General features: G+C 45.5%; 1 pseudogene; it reads left to right on the top strand.

Annotated features, from left to right (window-relative positions):
• Positions 1 to 11,909: 11,909 nt before the first annotated feature.
• On the top strand, positions 11,910 to 12,190 carry LOC136319260 (small ribosomal subunit protein eS27-like; annotated as a pseudogene).
• The last annotated feature ends 12,151 nt before the right edge of the window (positions 12,191 to 24,341 follow it).

Genomic DNA, 24,341 nt, shown 5'->3' with positions numbered 1-24,341 from the left:
GTCCGCGCTGCCCGCCCACACCTGCCCGGCCTCCGGGTGGGGCGGGGCGAGACACGCAGGTTCACACCCTCCCGCACGCTGCAACACACCTTCCCGGTCACACGGCGCCGGCTCCCCACGCCCACAACACGTCCCCCGCTAGCCCCCCCCCCCCCACTCCCCTATGCTGTCTCCCACCCGCTGGTTAGAGGCTCCCGCTCGCATCTGGGGCAGACCTCTCCAGCTCAAAGACACACCAGCACACAGTGTCACACCCAGAGCTCCCACAGCACAGTGATCCTACACAATCCACACAGCAAACCCACCCTGTACATATGCCACACACTCGGTCACAATCCTATGTGCCTCTCTATTTCTCAGGAAATGAGCCATAAGTGTGGGACGAGGGCTCCCAGGCTTCAGAGAACTCTCCCAGGTCTCCCCCACCTCAGAGCTCTCCCTGTCCACAGCAGTTCTGTGGCCCTATGTGTAGGAGCACTGCCCTAGAGCATTGCACCCTGATCCTAGCTGGCCCTCTAACCTGGGCAAGTGCTTGTTTTCTTGGGTCTCATTGACCCCAAATAGACTGCCAGCTCTGGCACCTTCTCTCAAGCTTCAAAGCAGTCCCTGGGTAGGCAGCAAAGGACAGGTCACCACCACCGTCTCAGGGAAGAGAGTCTGAACCCTCAGAACTCTCCTAACTCCCAACCTACACAAAATCTCATTAGAGACCATAAGGTCTAGGGATCTCACATTTCGGGAAAAATGTTCCTCCAAATGCTGGACCCAGAAATGCTTGGTTGTGGGTGTGTGATCAAAGTCAAGTAAGTCTGAAAAATCCTGCACCCATACTCCTCTCTCCCCCTTGGGAAGCTCGTGGTCACTTACCATGATAAAGTTCATACCCATATCTGCTGGTACATGCAATACCATATCTCTGGGCACTGGAAACTGCCAGTGGTGCCTGCTGAAAGCGAGGGTCAGAGGGGACAGAGCTGGCACAGGAAAGAGCTGTGAGCTCCCCAGACTCCTTCCGTATCATCAAAATGCCATGTGCAAGGGTATCATTTATCCAAAACAATAAAAGTTTTCAATGAATAAAGGCTCTGAAAAACCCTGTAGTAAAGAAATTGGTTTGACTTTACACATCCAGGTATCCTTTCCCAAACTTAATTACCCACAGAAGTTTGTGGTAATTATTTTTATTTGTTTTTGTTTGGGGGATCACCTGTTTACATCCAGGGGAAATGCTTTGGAAGTACTGAAGTCTAGTGCAAATTCTTCAATTCACAGAGGAGGAAGCAGAGGCCCAACAGGACAAGGAAATTGCCAGGTTCACACAGAGAGGCCACAGTGGGACAAGGCAGAGCCTAGCCCCAGCCCTTCTCTCTCCTCTCCCAAGCTCTGTGCTCAGGCACACACCAGACCTCCCTCCCAACACACCCCTTCCTCTCTGTGGCCCCGGGTGCCCTCAACCTCTTGTACTCCTCCCACCAGCCTGCTCATTGTGAATATTTTTAACTTGGCCTGGAGAACAGGGTGGAAGCCTTGGAAAATGAGGCTGTGGTTAATTATTTTCTCATCAAGAAGCCTAAGCAGGGCCCAGAGAGAAGGCCCAGAAACCAAGAGGCCTGCCGATAAGTGAACAGAGAAGAGAGGGAGCATGGAGTCCTGGCAGGGGCTAGCTGGGTGCCCCGGGTGCCCACCACTCCTGTGGTTCCCGCAGACACCACGTTCACATGTTCATTCATGTGTGTGAGTTACACACACTCAACACACAGTCATGTGCACACACAGTGCCCCGCAGTGGGCATCAAGCCATGTGAGAGGCAGGTGGGGACGTACCCGCTTCCCCACAAAGCAGAGCCTCCTCGTTTGCATCCAATCTCTGCCCTGAGTATGGAAATGAGCAATGAAGCATCACCTCCATTATTGTCCTCTTGTGGGTTCTGCTCCAGCCATACCAGGAAGGCAGGGACTAGAGTAGGGAAAAAGGTGTCTAAACCTCGTACCAGAGGCCCAGGGTCCTATCCCAGGCTCACCGCCAGGAGTGCTGTTCTTTGGAGCCTCAGTTTCCTTCTGTAAAAGCCAGATGCTTAGTAATGCCAGCCACACCTAGAGAGGGAGAGAGAGACTGTCTAGAAACAGTGAAAGTGCCCTAGAGACCTCCATTTGACTTTGTTATGGCTCCTTAGACAAATGCCTTTCCTCTCAAATTCTACATCTGTAAAATGGGCATAATAATCCTCTAGTACAGAAACTGCCTCTGAGCTGCAATTCCATCACCTGTGAAATGGACACAGGGACATCAGTCCTCTTTCCTGCTTCAAAGTAAAGCACGTCCCCAGGCCTTATACCAGTCCGCGTCCCACCACCTCTGACCCTGCTGGTTGGTCCAAGCCACATACCACCCACCCACCCACAGGCCTCTAGTTTCTGTTGACTCTGCAGAGGGATGGCTTCAAAAACAGAACCATTTTAGCTCCTGCTTAAAACCCTCCAAAGGTTTCCCACCAAACTGGAATAAAATGCAAATGCCAGCTGCCCACCCCCCCTTCTCCCACGGCCCCCCTTACTCATTGCTCTCATTCTGTTCCTGGAACTTGATCAGCTTTTCTATCTCAGTGAGGTCTTTTGTCCAGTCTGTTCCCTCTGCCTGAAATGCTTGTCCTTCCATTCCTGGCATGGAGGGCTCCTTCTTGCACTTCAAGTCTCACATTAAATGTCAAGTCTCACATTAATGTCCTGTCCTCTTGGGACAGGAGCACCTACACAGGAAGAGCACCTCTGCACGGTTCCCTTGAACCCCCCAAAACCTCTCTGTCCTATTTTCTTCGCAGCACTCATCTCCAAGAGACAAATTTCACTTTCTTTACCTGGTAGTTGCTGCTTCCACTCCAAGAAGAGAAATGACCTTGGTCAGCAGGAGTGGGCTGGAACGTTCCAAGAATAGTGAGGATGAGGAATGAAGCAGAACAGTAGAGGAAGTCAGCTCTCTGAGTGGGGGACAGAACAGAAGCCCACGCAAGTCACTGTCAAGGCTTTGGTTTTCCCTTTTATCTGTCATAATTCTGTTATTATTGCCTTACCCACACCAGCCTACAGAGTCAGGGAGCCACTTTTCATTCACTCCTTCAAGGCTGCCCCTGGACCTGGCACTCTCTTTCCTCTTTGGCAGCCTCTGTTCACATCCCAGGAATTGGAGCCTTGATTTATCTCTCTGGCTAGACTGCAAATGTGGATGCATGGCAAACCTGGGCTCCCCCAACCCAGACCAAAGACTGATTGCATCTTTTCTGGTGGTTTCCTCACCAAGAGCAGCACCTGGGTCCCACCAATCAAGACATGGCAGTGCCCATCAGAGGACTTGGCACATAGTAGGTGTTCAACAGGAGACTGAGAACAGCCTCAAGACTGGGGAGAATTCCTTTTGATAGACTGCACAATACCAAAGCCAGACCACTCAGGGTTCAAATCCCAGCACAACATGTTTTGTGACCCTGAGCAAATTCTTAAACTTTTCTCACACAGCCTGAGTACAGGCTAGAGTCTAAATGAACACACTCAACTGAATTCATAATGTGATGTCTCTTCCTCAGCGCTCAGTGTCCCACTAGGGCACGTCTGTACTCTAGGTCCTCTCGCTGGGACCTCTTCCATGGGCCTGGAGAAGGAAGGGGGTGGGCTGGGGAGTCTGTCGTAGCCAGTCACAGGACTCTAGGCTGGAAGGGTCTTTAGGACGATCATTTTACATCAGCCACAAGAAAGAAGGAAATTCTGCTACTTGTGACAACATGGACAGACCTTGAGGGCATTATGCTAAGTGAAATAAGTCACACAGGGAAAGACAAATACTGTATGATCTCACTTATTTGTGGAATCTAAAAAAACCCCTCAGAAACAGAAAACAGATTGGTGGTTACCAGGGGTGGGGAAAATGGGTGAAGGGGGTCAAAAGGCACAAACTTCCAGTTACAAGATTAATAAGTTCAGGAACTGCAGTGTACAGTATGGGGACCATAGTTAACAGTACTGTACCACATATTTGAAAGTGACTAAGAGTCCTTATCACAAGAAAAAAACAATTTGTAACTATGTTAAGTGATAGATGTTAACTAGACTTATTTTCTCTTGTTTTTGCCATATATACGTAAGTTAATCATTCTTGTACAACTGAAACTAATACAACGTTGTATGTCAATGTAACTCAATAAAACTGTGGGGGAAATACTGGCATTTCACAGAAATTGGAGGTACCAAGGCCCCAGGCTGCAGTGTCCTGAGTGAGCCCTCTGTTCTCCAAGGCAGAGACAGGACACAGTGACACACGGGAAGAAATGACCTGCACGAGCTGTCCTCCAGAATTACATGCTGGGGACTGCAGAGGCTGGAAGAAGGGATAGACAGGCCCTGTTCCTGCCTTCCCTTTCCCCGTGGTTACCCACAGCAGCCTTGGTATGGGGGAGGGGATGGAGAGTAGAAACAGTGACTCTCCCTCATTCCTATTGGGAACAGCTGCAGAGAGATTTGTGCCTGCCTGTCCTTGGGCTCCCATGGCGCTGCAAGCTGAGCTGGGCAGGGGCAGGTCCCTGTTTGGGGGTCCAGGCTGGGTGGGGGGCTACAGAGAGCTGGGAGAAGACAGAGAAAAGGGCCAGAATTGGTGTTGGGCTTCTCTCCCCAGCCCCCTCTTGGTGGCTGTGCTCCCTGACCACATCACTGGTCCTCTCTGTGCCTCAGTTTCCCCATCTGCACCACTCCATCAGAGGGAGATGCCCCTCCCAGCAAGCCACCAATGCTCCTTCTGAGAGAAGATGGTACCTCCAAAGGAGACAAAGGGTACCTCCAAGGGCGTCCATGGGAGCTCAAGCTGCCTGCCAGCCCTCCCAGGACACCCCAGGAGAGGTGGCCACCTGAGAACGCTGTCTGCAGCCCAGAATTTTAGAGAAAGACCTTAGGAATCATCCAATCTGAGTCAGTAGGACAGGGTAGACTAGGGGACCAGCATGCTGGGAGTCACAGGGTCCTATGGGCTTGAGGGCTGTGTGTCTCCCTCTGTTGCTGAGACCAACTGTGAGGTCACGCAGAAGAAGCCCTGCCCCTTCAGGGAGAGCGTGACCCTGGGGGGCACTAAGAAGTGGAGACAATAGTGGTTGTGTGTGGTTAAATGAATGACTTTCTGTGAAGTGCCTGGCACAAAGTTGGTGTTCAGTGACAGCAACAGTGAACAGTTTGAGAGCTCATCTTATACAGGACATACTATGTACTGAGATAAGAAACCCCCTTTTACTAAGAGGCTTAAAAGGCATTTTATGATTTAGGCCATGCGTTCAGAGAGATTTTGTAAATATGATTTTTATACTTGTGTGTGATTTACACCAGCTGATGGCATTCCTGCTTAGGAAGGGCTATTATATTGTAAATGGAGAGGTTTTTGTGCTAGGTTGTTTTTGTGGCAGAGACAGAGAGAGGGACAGACAGGAAGGGAAAGAGAGAGAGAGAGAGAGAGAGAGAGAGAGAGATGAGAAACATCAATTCTTCGTTGTGGTTCCTTAGTTGTTCATTGATTGCTTTCTCATATGTGCCTTGACCCGGGGCGGGGGGGGGGGGGTCCTACAGCAGACCGAGTGATGACCCCTTGCTCGAGCCAGTGACCTTGGGCTCAAGCTGGTGAGCCTTGCTTAAACCAGATGAGCCTGCGCTCAAGCTGGCAACCTTGGGGTCTCAAACCTGGGTCCTCCACATCCCAGTCCGACGCTCTATCCACTGTGCCTCCACCTGGTCAGGCTGTACTAGGTTTTGAATGGAAAGAGGAAGGAGACTTGGACCCCCTCCCTTCCCCACACCTGTGAGGAAGAAGGTAAACAGCCAGGAATGCGGGAGGGGGGAGAGAGATTTGAGTAGCCCTTTCCTCTCCCCTTTCTTTCTCCTTAATGGGCCATTTACAAACGCTTATCCTCTGACGTCATGTAAGCCCCCCCCCATCCTGAAATCGTGTGTTGACATATGTACCTCTAGACAAAGGAATCATGAGATCCATGTATGTGAACTTGTGTTCTGTAAAAGGTATATAAGATGTAAGAAATCTAATTTCGGGGAGCACGTGTCTTTGGAGCCACAGGCCCCGCGTGCTTCGCTGACTTTAATAAATTCTCTTTTCCTCTTATAGTTATCTGAGTGTCAATCCTCCATTGGATTGCTTTCCTGTAACAGTATAAGCGTTTTCTAGAATTAGTTTCTTAAATCTTATGAACAAAAGTTCCTTAAAGAGGTAAAAAGAGAAAAGCCTGAACTCTGACTAGGGACATAGAAAACTGAAGCTGAGGGAGAGGCAGGAAAGGGCCGCGCGGTCCAGGCAGCAGGAACAGCCCGCGCAAAGGCCCAGGGTTGGGAAATCTTGTTATGTTCCCAAAGGCCCCTCATTCCTCTCACTTGCTGGAACTTGCTCCATTCCGAGCCTTGGGTCCTGCTCACTATAGTCCCTGTGACTCAGACCCACCTCCAGCGGAGAAGATGAGGTGAGTGGGCGGGTCCTGCCCGCAAGGCAGGTGAATAATCCTCCTACTGCCTTCACTGAGGGAACTCCAACCCCATGCTGGGTGCTGAACTCGTTCCATCTCACGCAACCCCAGAGGGCAGGTCTGTTACAGTCCCAGGTGCAAGTGAGGAATCAAGGCCACGGGGCAGAGCTGCCCTGTCCCAACCAGGAACCTGTTGACTTCAGCACGCTCTTGGGAGAATAAGCATCCTCCTTGCGGACATGGAAACTGGGTTCAAATTTCTTGTTTGTTGTTGGGCTTTGGGGAGCTGGAACCTCTTTTCTGGGCCTCATTTTCCCCATATGCAGTGGGGGTAGCCTGAATAAAAAGAACCTGCAGTCCTGTACCAGCTCTGGAGCCAGACTGCTGCATTTAAACCCCCCTCTCTCTCAGTGCCTCAGTCTCCTTACCTGTAAAATGGGGAGGATACTACCTAAAGTGCCCTGCACATAGTAGACATCCAGTATAGCATTGGCTATTGCAGTCCATGAGGACTCTATCTGCCAGAAAGACCAGTGACTCTAGTAGATTCTGCCCCGCTCCTGGCCTCCCCCATTTCCCCCTCATTCTGCCTAAGCCCCAGTACACCTGGACCCTACAGGAACCTTAACACTAGACCCATGCCCCTCTGTCTGGAATGCTTTCCCCTTCCCTTTCCTCAAGACTGGCTCCTCCATCACCTCCGAGTTTCAGCGTGGTGATGTACCCTCCCCAGAGAAGTTTCCCTGTCCTCCAACTGTTTTTCTGTCTCCAGCTCCTATTTTTGCCCTTTGAAGCTCTCATGAAAATCTGTCAACTTTTTGATGTATTTGTCTATTTCCACCCCCATAGAATGTAAGCCCACAAGGACAAAGATGGAGCCCGCCTCCTTCATTGCTGCACCCCAAGAGCCTAGCCCAGTACTTGACACACAGCTGGAACTCTGGAGATATGGGTAGAACAAGTGAACAAATGAATAATACATATTAGATTTCCAATGCATCTCACACACTGAGTCAGCTCCCAGAGCTCAGAGATGACAGGACTCCAGGGTCTGGAGCAATAATAATAATTGCCAACATGGCAGAGAGCTTGCTGCATGCGAGGGTCATTCTGAGTGCTTTCCATAGATTAATGTCTTTCATCCTCACAAGAGACCTGGGAAGTAGCCACTGTTATGACCCCATTTTATGAATGAGGAAACTGAGGCTCCGAGTTAAGTAATTTACCCAAGGGAATCCAGCCAGGAAGTGGGAGATCTGGGATTTGAACCCAAACTCAGTCTGGTTTTGGAGTCAGCTTGCTTTATTCTTAACAGACTTTTTATTTTAGAGCAGTTTTAAGTTCAAAGCAAAACTGAGCAGAAGGTACAGATATTTCCCATACACCTCCTACCCACCCACCACACACACAGCCTCCCCCATCATCACCATTCCCCTACCATCAACTTGCTTTTTTTTAAAGATATTCACCAAAATGTATTTGAGAACTAACCATAAAAATAAGTAAAAAAATTTTTAAAGTAAACAAAATATTTTATCATTTTTTCTAATTGGTCCATGCCTCTCATACTCCCTTATTTGCTCAACTATCATAAAACACCATTCTGGCTCATGGCGTTACCCTACCCTTGGATATAATCTCTCCAAAGCATGATTTTCTCCAACCTATATTTAAACACCCCATTTGATGTGAACTTTCTACCTGGGAGGAGGGGGGTCTCCTCTCCCAAGGGTCAAAGGTTAAGCCAAAATTAACAAGAGCAACATAACTGACCATAAGATTTCACAGGATGACTAGCAACCTAGAACTTGACCAGGTTAACTTTCATAAAACAAGTTCTGCTTATGTAACTACTTGAACTTTCAGTACTTCCTCCACTATTAACTAAATCAAGGCCAGTCTTCCCTAAGGACACTGAAGTTCAAGCTCATTCACTGAGGTACCCTGGCTCCTTGTCTATCATTTCTCTGTGCTCTATTCTGGAAGTTCTTAACTTGACTATATATTGGTGAGAGATGTAGGTGTGCATGAGAGAAAACATAGTATTACAGTAATTAAGAGCAAAGTCTCCGGAACCATACAGCCTGAACTTAAATGTTGGCTATATTATTTACTTGCTATACAAACATGGGCAAATTATGTAACTTTCCAGTGCCTGTGCCTCAGTTTACTTCAACTTGCTTTTAAACACTGACCAACACTGCAAACAGGAAGCCTTCCTGGAGGAGGTGGGGCAGAAACTGGACCTGGTAGAGTGAGGCAGGGAAGTCATTCCTGCCTTAGCGAACGGAGGGGACCCGGGTGCAGCTGGCATGACTGGAGAACAGAGGGCCTGGAGGAAGCCCTGGGGAATAATGACCAGGTGTTCCGGTTTCCTACTGATGCATATCGACCCACCCCACAACATAGCATCAAACAAGCACCACCATTTATTCAGCTCTTGAATCTGCAGCTGGATAGCTGGTCTCTGCTCACATGGCATCACCTGCACAGATCAAAGGGCGCTAGCAGCTGGACAGCAGGGCTCCTCAGGTGCCTAGCTGTGGTCTCACTGCATGGTCTCTATAGCATGGTGGCATCAGGACAGCCAGCTTCCTACATGGTGGTTTCAAAGACATATGTCACAGGAGAACCAGAGGAGGCCATCGCCCTTTCTGACTTGGCCTTGGAAGTCAGCCCGTGTAACCTGTGCCACATTCTATTGGTCAAAACAGTCACAAGCTCTCCCAGGCTGGGGAGGAGGGGACGACGGAGCATATACTGTAGCTCTTGATGGAGAACTGGCCAAGTCCTGGAAGAGCATGTGTGGAGTGGAAAACACTGGTCTAGTAGATATTATTAGAAAATTTATTCTATCACAGCAGGTGACTAGGCTGATCAAGGTGTCATTTAGGGAGCCTGCATGGCACATTCAGTCTCCAAGTCCTGGCTGGAGGTGACCTTATGCCTCAAACCTTTCTTTAAAGTTTTTTAAAACTTAAAAAAAGTTTTCATTGATTTGAGAGAGAGAGAGAGAGAGAGAAAAGGATCAACTTGGTTTTCTACTTAGCTGTTTTGTTTAGTTGTGCACTTATTGGCTGCTTTCCATATGTGCCCTGACTGGGGATCGAACCCATGACCTCAGTGTACTGGGACAATTCTCTGTCCACTGAACCACCTGACCAGGGCCTTAAAACTTTTCATTAGGTATAAAACACAGTAAGATGCACAGATCTTAAGTGGGAGCTCAATGGATTTTTACCTGTGCATACATCCAGTTGACCACCACCCAGGTCAAGACCCTGGATGTTCCTAGAGCCCAGTCAGGAACTCCTCCAGAGGCAGCTGCTCTTCTGTCCTCCATGGCCATGATTGGTTTCACCTGTTTTTGTTCTTCACAAAAAATGGAATCATGCAGCATGTGCTCCTTTGTCTCTGGTGTCTTTCATTCACCACATATCAGTAAGATTCTTCCACATGGGTCCATGTCTTTGTAGATTGTCCGTTCTCATTACTGAATAGTATTCCGTTGTGTGACTACACTGTTTATGGGCATTTGGGCAGTCCCTGTTTGGGGGCTATGAGCAATCAGGTACACTTCTTCTGATAAACATATATATGCCTTCCAGTTGGAGTCACACTCAAGAGTAAGCTTGATTGATCATAGGATTGGCATACATTCAGCCTCAGTCGGTCTACCTGCTTGTATCATCCTCCCACCAGTGTTGGTGGATGTGAGTTCCATGTCCTCAACAACACCTTAGGTGGTCAGTTTAATTCTAGGCAGTCTAGCCTGACCAGGTGGTGGCGCAGTGGATAGAGTGTCGGACTGGGATGCAGAAGGACCCAGGTTCGAGACCCCGAGGTCGCCAGCTTGAGCGCGGGCTCATCTGGCTTGAGCAAAGAGCTCACCAGCTTAGACCCAAGGTCGCTGGCTCCAGCAAGGGGTTACTCAGTCTGCTGAAGGCCCGCGGTCAAGGCACATGTGAGAAAGCAATCAATGAACAACTAAGAAGTCGCAACGCGCAACGAGAAACTGATGATTGATGCTTCTCATCTCTCTCCGTTCCTGTCTGTCTGTCCCTGTCTATCTCTGCCTCTGTAAAAAAAAAAAAAAAAAAATTCTAGGCAGTCTATTGGAATTGATGTGGCAACCCCTGTTGCAGACGAAATTTCACTAAGGGCCATCATTTCTAAGATAGGTCAAAGGAGAGATGAGCCTGACCTGTGGTGGCGCAGTGGGTAAAAGCATCGACCTAGAACACTGAGGTCACCGGTTCGAAAACCCCGGGCTTCCCTGGTCAAGGCACATATGGGAGTTGATGCTTTCTGCTCCTCCCTCCCTTCTCTCTCTGCCTCTCTCTCTCTCTCTCTCTCTCTCTCTCTCTTTCTCTGTCTCCTCTCTCTAAAATGAATAAATAAAAAAATCTTAAAAAAATAACTCAAAGGAGAGATGACATGAAAGCCAACACCTGTCCGATGGGGAGCACGTGGATGCATCTTGTTATTGTCTTATTTGATTTTGCTTTATTTTATGTTTATATCTTTAGTGAGTGATTCTCTGTTAAGTTAAAACTACTAACATAGCCTGACCAGGCGGTGGTGCAGTGGATAGAGCGTTGAACTGGGATGCGGAAGACCTAGGTTCGAGACCCCGAGGTCGCCAGCTTGAGCGCAGGCTCATCTGGTTTGAGCAAAGCTCACCAGCTTGGACCCAAGGTCGCTGGCTCGAGCAGGCGGTTACTCGGTCTGCTGTAGCCCCAAGGAAGGTCAGGGCACATGTGAGAAAGCAATCAATGAACAACTAAGGTGTTGCAACAAAACTACTAACATAAAGCATCTGTGATCCCTTCTTCAAAAACAACTTGATAATGACAAGTAGCCAACAAAGAGACAATTCTAAATAAATTAACTCAGAAAGGGAGACATGGTGGGAAAGGGACTAAGGGAAGCATTGAACCCACTTCAATAGAGAATTAAAACTAAACAAGTAGCCCTGGCCGGTTGGCTCAGTGGTAGAGCATCAGCCTGGCATATGGATGTCCCAGGTTCAATTCCCGGTCCGGGCACACAGAAGTTCCCATCTGCTTCTCCATTCCTCCCCCTCTCATTGGTGTTCTCTCTCTCTCTCTTTCTCTCTCTCTCTCTCTCCCGCCCCTTCCTGCAGCCACAGCTCAATTGGAGTGAGTTGGCCCCACGCACTGAGGATGGTTCCATGGCTTCAGCCTCAGGTGCTAAGAAGAGCTCAGTTGCTGAGCAATGGAGAAATGCCCCAGATGGGCAGAGCATTGCCCCCTAGTAGGCTTGCTGGGTAGATCCCAACTGAGGCACATGTGGGAGTCTGTCTCTCTGCCTCCCCTCCTCTCACTGGATTAAAAAAAAAAAACTAAACAAGTGACGCCTTTCCGGTGGTGACGACTTCCCCACAACAACATGCCTCTCGCAGTGGATGTCCTCCACCCCTATTCAGAAGAGGAGGAGAGGAGAGACAAGAAGAGGCGCCTGGTGCAGAGCCCCAGCCACTCCTGCATGGATGCGAGAGGCCCAGGATGCTGTAAAGTCAAACCATCCTTAGTCTTTAGCAGTGCACAAATGGTAGTCTTGTGTGTTGGCTGCTTCACCATCCTCTGTCAGCCTGTGGGAGGAAAAGCAAGGCTGACAGAGGGTGCTCCTTCTGAAGGGAACAGCACCAAACATACCTGGAACCAAGATGAGTGGGGAACCATCCCAATACACACATTTTGGATTAAAAAGAAAAAACACTAACAAGCAAAGAAGTTATGGTGAAAAAACAGACAGAATTTAAATGTTCTAAACTTTAACAAAGCAAAAATAATATAAAGAATAGTAACTAACTTGTCCTGCAGTGGCACAGTGGATAAAGCATCAACCTGGAAGGCTGAGATTGCTGGTTGAAAACCCTGGGCTTGCCCTAAATAAACCCATAAGCAGGGAGGAAATAGAAACAACTATCAAAAACCTCCCCAAAATAAAAGTTCAGGCCCAGACAGCTATACTAGTGAATTTTATCAAACATTCAAAGAAGACTTGGTTCCTATTCTACTCAAAATCTTCCAAAAAATTGAAGAAGAAGCAATACTTCCAAACACATTTTATGAGGCCAACATAACCCTCATACCAAAACCTGGTAAGAACAACACAAAAAAAGAAAACTACAGACCAATATCTCTAATGAATACAGATGCTAAAATACTAAACAAAATACTAGCAAATCGAATACAACAACACATTAAAAAAAATAATACATCATGATCAAGCGGGATTCATTCCAGAATCACAAGGTTGGTTCAACATACGTAAAACGGTTAACGTAATACACCATATCAACAAAACAAAGAACAAAAACCACATAATCCTATTAATAGATGCAGAAAAGGCATTCGATAAAATACAACACAATTTGGCCCTGGCTGGTTGGCTCAGCGGTAGAGCGTCGGCCTGGCGTGCGGGGGACCCGGGTTCGATTCCCGGCCAGGGCACATAGGAGAGGCGCCCATTTGCTTCTCCACCCCCCCTTCCTCTCTGTCTCTCTCTTCCCCTCCCGCAGCCAAGGCTCCATTGGAGCAAAGATGGCCCGGGCGCTGGGGATGGCTCCTTGGCCTCTGCACCAGGTGCTAGAGTGGCTCTGGTCTCAGCAGAGCGACGCCCCAGAGGGGCAGAGCATCACCCCCTGGTGGGCGTGCCGGGTGGATCCCGGTCGGGCGCATGCGGGAGTCTGTCTGACTCTCTCCCCGTTTCCAGCTTCAGAAAAGTACAAAAAAAAAAAAAATACAACACAATTTTATGTTTAAAACACTCAACAAAATGGGTATAGAAGGAAAAGATATCAACATAATAAAGGCCATTTATGATAAACCATCAGCTAACATCATATTAAATGGCATAAAACTGAAGACTTTCCCCCTAAAATCAGGAACAAGACAAGGTTGTCCACTTTCTCCACTCTTATTTAATGTAGTGCTGGAAGTTCTAGCCAGAGCAATCAAACAAGAAAAAGAAATAAAAGGCATTCATATTAGAAAAAAAGAAGTAAAGGTTTCACTTTTTGCAGATGATATGATCCTATATATCAAAAACCCCAAAGACTCCACAAAAAGACTACTAAAACCATAAACCAATACAGTAAGGTCACAGGATACAAAATTAATATTCAAAAGTCCATTGCCTACCTATATGCCAACAATGAAACATCAGAAAATGAACTCAAAAAATAATCCCCTTGGCCCTGGCCGGTTGGCTCAGCGGTAGAGCGTCGGCCTGGCGTGCGGGGGACCCGGGTTCAATTCCCGGCCAAGGCACATAGGAGAGGCGCCCATTTGCTTCTCCACCCCCCCTTCCTCTCTGTCTCTCTCTTCCCCTCCCGCAGCCAAGGCTCCATTGGAGCAAAGATGGCCCAGGCGCTGGGGATGGCTCCTTGGCCTCTGCCCCAGGCGCTAGAGTGGCTCTGGTCGCAGCAGAGCGAGGCCCCGGAGGGGCAGAGCATCGCCCCCTGGTGGGCAGAGAGCATTGCCCCTGGTGGGCGTGCCGGGTGGATCCCAGTCGGGCGCATGCGGGAGTCTGTCTGACTGTCTCTCCCCATTTCTAGCTTCAGAAAAATTTAAAAGAAAAAAAAAATAATAATCCCCTTCATGGTTGCAACAACAAAAAAAAATACCTAGGAATAAACATAACAAAGAACATAAAGGACCTATATAATGAAAACTACAAAGCCTTGTTAAGGGAAATCAAAAAAGATACAATAAAATGAAAAAATATTCCTTGTGCCTAGATAGGAAGAATAAATATAGTCAAAATGACTATATTACCCAAAGCGATAAACAAAGTTAATGCAATTCCCATCAAAATTTCAATGGCATTTTTTAAAGAAATGGAACAAAAAAATCATCAGATTTATATGAAACTATAAAAAACCCTGAATAGCCAAAGCAATCCTAAGGAAAAAGAACAAAGCTGGGGACATTACAATACCTGACTTCAAATTATATTATACAGTGTGTCTGTAAAGTCATGGTGCACTTTTGACCGGTAACAGGAAAGCAACAAAAGACAATAGAAATGTGAAATCTGCACCAAATAAAAGGAAAACTCTCCCAGTTTCATACCTATTCAGTGCAGTTTGATGTGGGCTCACGCACAGATTTTTTAGGGCTCCTTAGGTAGCTATCCCGTATAGCCTCTACAGACTCGTCACTGGCTGATGGCCTACCAGAACGGGTTTCTCAACCAAACTGCCAGTTTCCTTCAACTGCTTATCCCACCAAGTAATGTTATTCCTATGTGGTGGCGCTTCGTTATAAATGCGCAGATATTCATGTTGCACTTTGGTCACAAATTCGAATTTAGCGAACCACAGAACACACTGAACTTTCCTCTGTACCGTCCACATCTTGACTGGCATGGCCGTGGGCTGCTCTGCTGTATACATGGTGTTACGTCATCATCTGCGCATGCACACATGCTGCCACATCATCCTACAGAAACTGGGAGGGTTTTCCTTTTATTTGGTGCAGATTTCACATTTCTATTGTCTTTTGTTGCTTTCCTGTGACCGGTCAAAAGTGCACCATGACTTTACGGACACACTATAGAGCCACGACAATCAAAACAGCATGGTATTGGCAGAAAAATAGACACTCAGACCAATGGAACAGAATAGAAAGCCCAGAAATAAAACCACATATAGATGGTCAAATAATTTTCAATAAAGGGGCAACAACACACAATGGAGAAAAGAAAGCCTCTTCAATAAATGGTGCTGGGAAAACTGGAAAGCCACATGCAAAAGAATGAAACTCGACTACAGTTTGTCCCCTTGTACTAAAATTAATTCAAAATGGATCAAAGACCTAAATATAAGACCTGAAACAATAAATTACATAGAAGAAAACATAGGTACTAAATTCATGGGCCTTGGTTATAAAGAGCACTTTATGAATTTGACTCCAAAGGCAAGGGAAGTGAAGGCAAAGATAAATGAATGGGACTATATCAAACTAAGAAGCTTTTGCACAACAAGAGAAACTAACAACAAAACAAACAGCCAACTAAATGGGAGATGATATTTTCAAACAACAGCTCAGATAAGGGCCTAATATCCAAAATATACAAAGGACTCATAAAACTCAACAACAAACAAACAATCCAATAAAAAAATGGGAAGAGGACATGAACAGACACTTCTCCTAGGAAGAAATACAAATGGCCAACAGATATATGAAAAGATACTCATCTTCATTAGCTATTAGAGAAATGCAAATCAAAACTACAATGAGAGCCTGACCAGGTGGTGGCGCAGTGGATAGAGCGTCGGACTGGGATGCGGAAGGACCCAGGTTTGAAGACCCCGGGGTTGCCAGCTTGAGTGCGGGCTCATCTGGCTTGAGCAAAAAGCTCACTAGCATGGACCCAAGGTCACTGGCTCGAGCAGGGGGTTGCTCAGTCTGCTGAAGGTCCGCAGTCATGGCACATATGAGAAAGCAATTAATGAACAACTACGGTGTCGCAATGAAAAATTGATGATTGATGCTTCTCATCTCTCTCTGTTCCTGTCTGTCTCTCCCTATCTATCCCTCTATCTGACTCTCTATCTGTCCCTGTAAATAAATAAATAAATAAATAAATAAATATATACAAGCTTCAAATTAGCACCTTTGTAAAAACTACAATGAGATACCACCTCATGCCTGTTAGATTAGCTATTATCAACAAGACAGGTAATATCAAGTGTTGGAGAGGCTGTGGAGAAAAAGGAACCCTCATCCAGTGTTGGTGGGAATGTAAAGTAATACAACCATTATGGAAGAAAGTATGGTAGTACCTCAAAAAATTAAAAATAGAACTACCATGTGACCCAGCAATCCCTCTACTGGGTATATACCCCAAAACTCAAAAACATTGGTACGTAAAGACACACGTAGCCCCATGTTCATTGCAGCATTATTCACAGTGGCCAAGATACAGAAACAACCAAAAAGCCCTTCAATAGATGATTGGATAAAGAAGATATGGTACATATATACTATGAAATACTACTTAACCATAAGAAATAATGACATTGAATCATTTACAACAACATTGATGAACCTTGATAACATTACATTGAGTGAAATAAGTAAATCAGAAAAAACTAAGAACTACATGATTCCATACATAGGTGGGACATAAAAGTGAGACTCAGAGACATAAACAAGAGTGTGGTGGTTATGGGGGTGGGGGGAGGAAAGGGAGGAGGGGAGGGGCACAAAGAAAACCAGATAGAAGGTGACAGAAGACAATTTAACTTTGGGTGAGGGGTATGCAACATAATCAAATGTTAAAAAAAAAACCTGGAGATGTTTTCTCTGAACATACATACCCTGATTTATCAATGTCACCCCATTAAAAAAAACACACACACCAAAAAAACCCCTGGGCTTGCCCAGTCAAGGTACATATGGGAGTCAATGCTTCTTGCTCCTCTCTCTCCTCTCTCTTTCTCTTTCTCTCTCTCTCTCTCTCTCTCTCTCCTTTCTAAAATGAATAAATAAAATCTTAAAAAAAAAAAAAAGAATAGTTACTGGAAAGTGGGTCGGGGGGAAGTGGGTCGGGAGGAAGTGGGGGAAAGTGTAAAACAGCTAATTCATCTTTTATTTCAAAGAGTCAATTCATGCTGATTAAGTTGAAACATTTAGGGTTTTTTAAATAATTTTATTTATTGATTTAGAGAGAAGGAGGGAGAGAGAGAGCAATATAATAGTTGCTTTACTTTAGTTATTCATTGATTGCTTCTTGTTTGTGCACTTGACGGGGCAAGCCTGGATTTTGAACTGGCAACCTCAGTGTTCCAGGTCAATGCTCTACCCATTACACCACAGGCGAAACACTTTGGTTTTTTTTTTTTTTTTTTTTTTTTTTTTTTTTTTTTTTTTTTTTTTTACAGAGGCAGAGATAGACAGACAGGAACGGAGTGAGATGAGAAGCATCAATCATCAGTTTCTCGGTGCGCATTGCGACTTCTTAGTTGCTCATTGATTGCTTTCTCACATGTGCCTTGACCACGGGCCTTCAGCAGACCGAGTAACCCCCTGCTGGAGCCAGGGACCTTGGGTTCAGGCTGGTGAGCTCTTTGCTCAAGCCAGATGAGCCCGCACTCAAACTGGCGAGCTCAGGGTCTCGAACCTGGGTCCTTCCGCATCCCAGTCCGACGCTCTATCCACTGCGCCACCACCTGGTCAGGCACACTTTGGTTTTTTTTAATTACTCTAAATATTCCAGCCTGACCAGGTGGTGGCTCAGTGGATAGAGTGTTGGCTTGGGACACTGAGGTCCCAGATTCTAAACCCCAAGGTCATTGGCTTCAACATGGGTTCAGCTGGCTTGAGCGTGGGTTCACCAGCTTGAGCACAGGGTCACCAGCTTGAGTGTGGGATTATAGACATGACCCCATGGTCGTTGGCTTGAGCCCAAGGTCTCTGGCTTAAGGCCAAGGTTGCTGGCTCGGCTGGAGCCTCCCAGTCAAGGCACATATGAGAAAGCAATCAATGAACAACTAAGATGCCACAACTCTGAGTTGATGCTTCTCATCTCTCTCCCTTCCTGTCTGTCTGACTCTATCTATCCCTCCCCCTCTCGTACTAAGAAATAAAATAAAATAAAATAATTAATTAATTGAACATTCTAGCCTGACTGGTAGTGGCACAGTGGATAGAGCATCTACCTGGGACACTGACGACCCAGGTTCAAAACCTAGTTTGCCAGCTAGAGCACGGGGTACCCGGTTTGAGCATGGGATCATCTACATGATCTCATGGTCATTGTCTTGAGCCCAAAGGTCACTGCCTCAAAGCCCAAGGTCACTGACTTGAGCAATGGGTCACTGGGTTGTCTGGAGGCCCCTAGCCAAGGCATATATGAGAAAACAATCAATGAATAACTAAAGTTGATGCTTCTCATCTCTCCCCCTGTCTCTCTCTCTCTCTCTCAAAAATAAATAAATAAGTACTATAAATATTCCAAGTAAAAGATAAGATAGTCAGACTAGATAAAAGCAACAAACCCAACTATATGTTTCTTATAAGAGATATAATTTTATATAAGACAGAAAGGTAGAAAACAAAAGAATAGTGAGAGATATACCACACAAACAATAACCAGAGAACTCTGCTGTCCTTGTTCCAATGTTACCAAGTAGACTTTAAGATAAGAAGCATTACTAGAAATAAAGGGGACATTTCAAACAAGAAGATATAACCCCAAATTTGTATGCACCTAACAACAGAGCTTCAAAATATAAGCAAAACAATGGAACTCACAGGAGAAACAGACAAACCCATCATTGGAGACTCTAACACACATCTCTCGACAAATATATGTGAATTTAGCAAAGTCACTAGAAAGGGAGGTCAATGTACAAAATCAGCTATATTCTATCCACTGGCCACAAATACATATAAAACAACATTTTAAAACCGAAACCATTAAACTCCTAGAAGATAACATAGGAGACAATTTAGATGACCTTGCATTTGGTGATGACTTTTCAGGTACAACACCAAAGACACAATCCATGAAAGAAAGAATTTGAGCCTGACCAGGCAGTGGTGCAGTGGATAGAGCATTGGACTGGGACGGAGGACCCAAGTTTGAAACCCCAAGGTCACCAGCTTGAGCATGGGCTCATCTGGTTTGAGCAAGGCTCACCAGCTTGAGCCCAAGGTTGCTGGCTTGAGCAAGGGGTCACTCGATCTACTGTAGCTCCCCGTTAAAGACACATATGAGAAAGCAGTCAATGAACAACTAAGGTGCTGCAGTGAAGAGTTGATGCTTCTCATCTCTCTCCCTTCCAGTCTGTCTGTCCCTATCTGTCCCTCTCTCTGACTCTCTCTGTCTCTGTTACAAAAAAACAAACAAACACACACACAAAAAAAAACCCATGAAATAAAGAATTTGATAACTGGACTTCATTAAAGTTAAAAACTTCTGCTCTGCAAAAAAACACAGTCAAGGGAATAAGAAGACACAAACTGGGGGGAAATATTCCAAAAGACATATCTGATAAAGGACTAAAATATACAAAACCTTAAAACTCAACAATAGCCTGACCAGGCGGTGGCGCAGTGGATAGAGCGTCAGACTGGGATGCCAAGGACCCAGGTTCAAGACCCCAAGGTCGCCAGCTTGAGCACGGGCTCATCTGGTTTGAGCAAAGCTCACCAACTTGGACCCAAGGTCACTGGCTCAAGCAAGGGGTTACTCGGTCTGCTGAAGGCTCACGGTCAAGGCACATATGAGAAAACAATCAGTGAACAACTAAAGTGCTGCAACGAAAAACAGATGATTGATGTTTCTCATCTCTCTCCGTTCTTGTCTGTCTGTCCCTATCTATCCCTCTCTCTGACTCTCTTTCTGTCTCTGTAAAAAAAAACAAAAAACTCAACAATAGTCCCTGGCCGGTTGGCTCAGCAGTAGAGCATCGGCCCGATGTGTGGAAGTCACAGATTCGATTCCCAGTCAGGGCACACAGGAAAAGTGACCATCTGCTTCTCCTCCTTCCCCCCCCACCTTCCTCTCCCACAGCCATGGCTCAAATGAGCAAGTTAGTCCCAGGTGCTGAGAATGGCTCCATGGCCTCACCTCAGGCACTAAAATAGCTTGGTTGCTGAGCAACAGAGCAGCAGCCCCAGGTAGGCAGAACATAAGTCCTAGATGGGGGTTGCCAGGTGGATCCCAGAGGGCAGGGGCACATGCGGCAGTCTGTCTCTCTGCCTCTCACTTGATAAAATAAAAACAAAACTCAATAATAAGCCTGACCTGTGGTGGCACAGTGGATAAAGCGTCGACCTGGAATGCTGAGGTTGCCGGTTCGAAACCTGCACTTGTCTGGTCAAGGCACATATAGGAATTGATGCTTCCTGCTCCTCCCCCCTTTCTCTTTCTCTCTCTCTCTCCTCTCTAAAATGAAAAAAAAAAAGATTAAAAAAAAAACCCTCAATAACAAGAAAATAAACAACCTGCCTAAAAAGTGAACAGATGTACAGATGGCAAGTAAACATATCAAAAGATTCTCAAGGCCCTGGCTGGTTGGCTCAGCGGTAGAGCGTCGGCCTGGCGTGCAGGGGACCCGGGTTCGATTCCTGGCCAGGGCACATTGGAGAAGCGCCCATTTGCTTCTCCACCCCCCCCTTCCTCTCTGTCTCTCTCTTCCCCTCCCGCAGCCAAGGCTCCATTGGAGCAGAGTTTGCCCGGGCGCTGGGGATGGCTCCTTGGCCTCTGCCCCAGGCGCTAGAGTGGCTCTGGTCGCAGCAGAGTGACGCCCGGAGGGGCAGAGCATTGCCCCCTGGTGGGCAGAGCGTCGCCCCTGGTGGGCGTGCCGGGTGGATGCCAGTCAGGAGCATGCGGGAGTCTGTCTGACTGTCTCTCCCTGTTTCCAGCTTCAGAAAAATACAAAAAAAAAAAAAAAGATTCTCAATATCATTTATCATTAGAGAGTTGCAAATTAAAACAACAATGATTTACAACTCGTACCTCTTAGAATGGCCAAAATCCAAAAACACTGACGATACCAATTGTTGGTGAGAATATGGAGCAACAGGAACTCTCATCCATTGCTGATGGAAATGCAAAGTAGTGCAGCTACTTTGGAAGACAATTTGGCAGTTTTTTACAATTTAACATAATCTTACCATATGATCCAGTAATCACACTTCCTGGTATTTATCCCAAATATGTTGAAAACTTAAGTCCACACAAAAACCCACACATGGATGTTTATGACAGCTTTATTCATAATTGCCAAAACATGGAAGCAACCAAGATGTCAGGAGGTGAACAGATAAATAAACTGTGGTGCTTCCAGACAACAAAATAGTATTCAGTGCCACAAAGAAATGAGCTATCAAGCCATGAAAAGACATGAAAGAAACTCAAATGTATATTACTAAGTGACAGAAGCTAATCTGAAAAGGCTACTCTGTATGATTTCAACTATATGACATTCTAGAAAAGGCAAAACTATGGCAATGGTAAAAGGAGCAATGGTTGCCAGGATTGGGGGGAGGGAGGGATGAATGAATGGAGCACAGAGGATTTTTCAGGCAGTGAAAACTATTTTGTATGATATCATACTGATGGATACATGTATTACACATATGTCAAAGCTGTAGAGTGTACAACACCAAGAGTGAACCCTAACATAAACTATGGACTTTGGGTGATTATGTATCAATGTAGTTTCATTGATTGAAACAATGGGATGTTGAGAGAGAGAAAGAGAGAGATAGTGTGTGTGTGTGTGTGTGTATAGGCAGGGGATATATGGAAACTCTTTGTATTTTTCCACTCAATTTTACTGTGAACCTAAAACACACACACAAAAAATCTGCTTTTAAAAATGAAACCACCTCTAAGAGTATCAAAACATCAGCTTCCTGGGAATAAATTGAACAAAAGGTGGGCAAGTCCTCTACACTGAAAACTACGAATTGCTATTGTGTAGTAGTCATTAGAAAAATCTAAATAAAAACCACAATTAGATCTCATTTCACACCCACCAGGATGGCTATAATAAAATGACAAACAATAAGTGTTGTCCAGGATGTGGAATATTAGAACTTTCTCACATTGCTGGTAGAAATGTAAAATGGTGTGGCCACTTTGGAAAACAGTTTAGTAATATCTCAAGAAAGTTAAATATAGAGTTACCATATGACCTAGCAATTTCACTCCCAGGTATAAAATACCCAAGAAAATTAAAAATATATGTCTAGCCTGACCAGGTGGTGGCGAGTGGATAGAGCGTCGGACTGGGATGCAGAGGACCCAGGTTCGAGACCCCGAGGTCGCCAGCTTGAGCGCAGGCTCATCTGGTTTGAGCAAAAGTCCACCAGCTTGAACCCAGGGTCGCTGGCTCCAGCAAGGGGTTGCTCGGTCTGCTGAAGGCCCGCGGTCAAGGCACATAGGAGAGAGCAATCAATGAACAACTAAGGTGTTGCAACGTGCAATGAAGAACTGATGATTGATGCTTCTCATCTCTCTCCGTTCCTGTCTGTCTGTCCCTGTCTGTCCCTCTCTCTGACTCACTCTCTGTCTCTGTAAAAAAATTAATTAAGTAAAAAAATTTAAAATAAATAAATAAATTAAATTTAAAAATTAAAAAAATATATATATGTCTACACAAAAACTCACACCTAATGGTCACAGCAGTATTATTCATAAAAGCCCAAAAGTGGAAACAATCCAAATATCCATCAACTGATGCATGGATGAATACAATGTATGTTGTGGAATATTATTCAGCTATAAAAAGGAATGAAGTTCTGATACATGTTATAACATGGATAGAACTTGAAAACATTATGCTGAGTGAAACAAGCCAGACATAAAGGCCATATAGTCATATGATTCCATATATGAAATGGCTAGAATAGGTAAACAGGAAGTAGATTGGTGGCTGCCAGGGACTGGAGGGAAGGAGACTAGGGAATGACTGCTACTGACTATGAAGTTTCTTTTGGGAGTGATAGAAATATTCTGAAATCAGACAGTTGTGATGACTGCACATATTTGTAAATATACTAAAAAACATTAAATTGTACACTTTTTTATTATTGAATTTACAGAGGGTGGGGGAACAAGAAGTATTGACTCATAATTGCTTCACTTTAGTTGTTCATTGACTGCTTGTCATATGTGCCTTGACTGGGCAAGCCCGGGATTTTGTTTTAATTTATTTATTTATTTATTCATTTTAGAGAGACAGAGTGAGAAAGAGAGAGAGAGAGAAAGGGGGAAGGAGCAGGAAGCATCAACTCACATATGTGCCTTGACCAGGCAAGCCCAGGGTTTTGAACTGGCAACCTCAGTGTTCCAGGTCAACACTTTATCCACTGCGCCACCACAGGTCAGGCCAAGCCCAGAATTTTGAACAGTCAAACTCAGCATTCTAGGTCGATGCTCTGCATCACCACAGGCCAGGCTAAATTGCATACTTTATTTTAAATGAATGAATTTTAGGTACATGAGTTATATTTCAATTTAAAAATTTTAATAACATTATTGTGTGAAATTAAACAAGATCTGAATAAATTGAAGGATATATCATTTTCAAGGACTAGAAGGCAATGTTATATCAATTTTTCTCAAATTACTATATAAATTCAATGCAGTCCCATCAAAATCCCAGAAGGTTTTTCCCTGAACTTAACAAGCTGATTCTAAAATGTATATGACAATGTAAACAAAAAGCCATTTATATAAAAGACCACAATAAAAAACAAAACTAGAGAACTTACTGCACCAGACATCAAGAACTATTGTAAGTATAGGAATTTAGACAGTGCAGTGTTCTGACCTGTGGTGGTGCGGTGGATAAAGCGTCGACCTGGAACACTGAGGTTGCCGGTTCAAAACCCTGAGCTTGCCTGGTTAAGGCACATGGGGGAGTTGATGCTTCCTGCTCCTCCCCCTTCTCTCTCCCTCTCTCTCTGTCTCTCTTCTCTAAAATGAATAAATAAATTAAAAATAATAATAATAATAAATAACCTGACCAGGCGGTGGCGGAGTGGATAGAGCGTTGGACTAGGAGGCCGAGGACCCAGGTTCGAGACCCCGAGGTCACCTGCTTGATTGAGCGCAGGCTCATCTGGTTTGAGCAAAGCTCACCAGCTTGGACCCAAGGTTGCTGGCTCAAGCAAGGGGAGCAAGGGGTTACTCAGTCTGCTGTAGCCCCACGGTCAAGGCACATATGAGAAAGCAATCAATGAACAACTAAAGTGTCACAACAAAAAACTAATGATTGATGCTTCTTATCTCTCTCTGTTCCTATCTGTCCCTATCTATCCCTCTCTCTGACTCTCTGTCTCTGTAAAA

This window comes from Saccopteryx bilineata, chromosome 1 (assembly GCF_036850765.1).
Source record: "Saccopteryx bilineata isolate mSacBil1 chromosome 1, mSacBil1_pri_phased_curated, whole genome shotgun sequence".
NCBI lineage: Eukaryota > Metazoa > Chordata > Mammalia > Chiroptera > Emballonuridae > Saccopteryx > Saccopteryx bilineata.
This window is presented reverse-complemented; position numbering and strand designations above follow the sequence as displayed.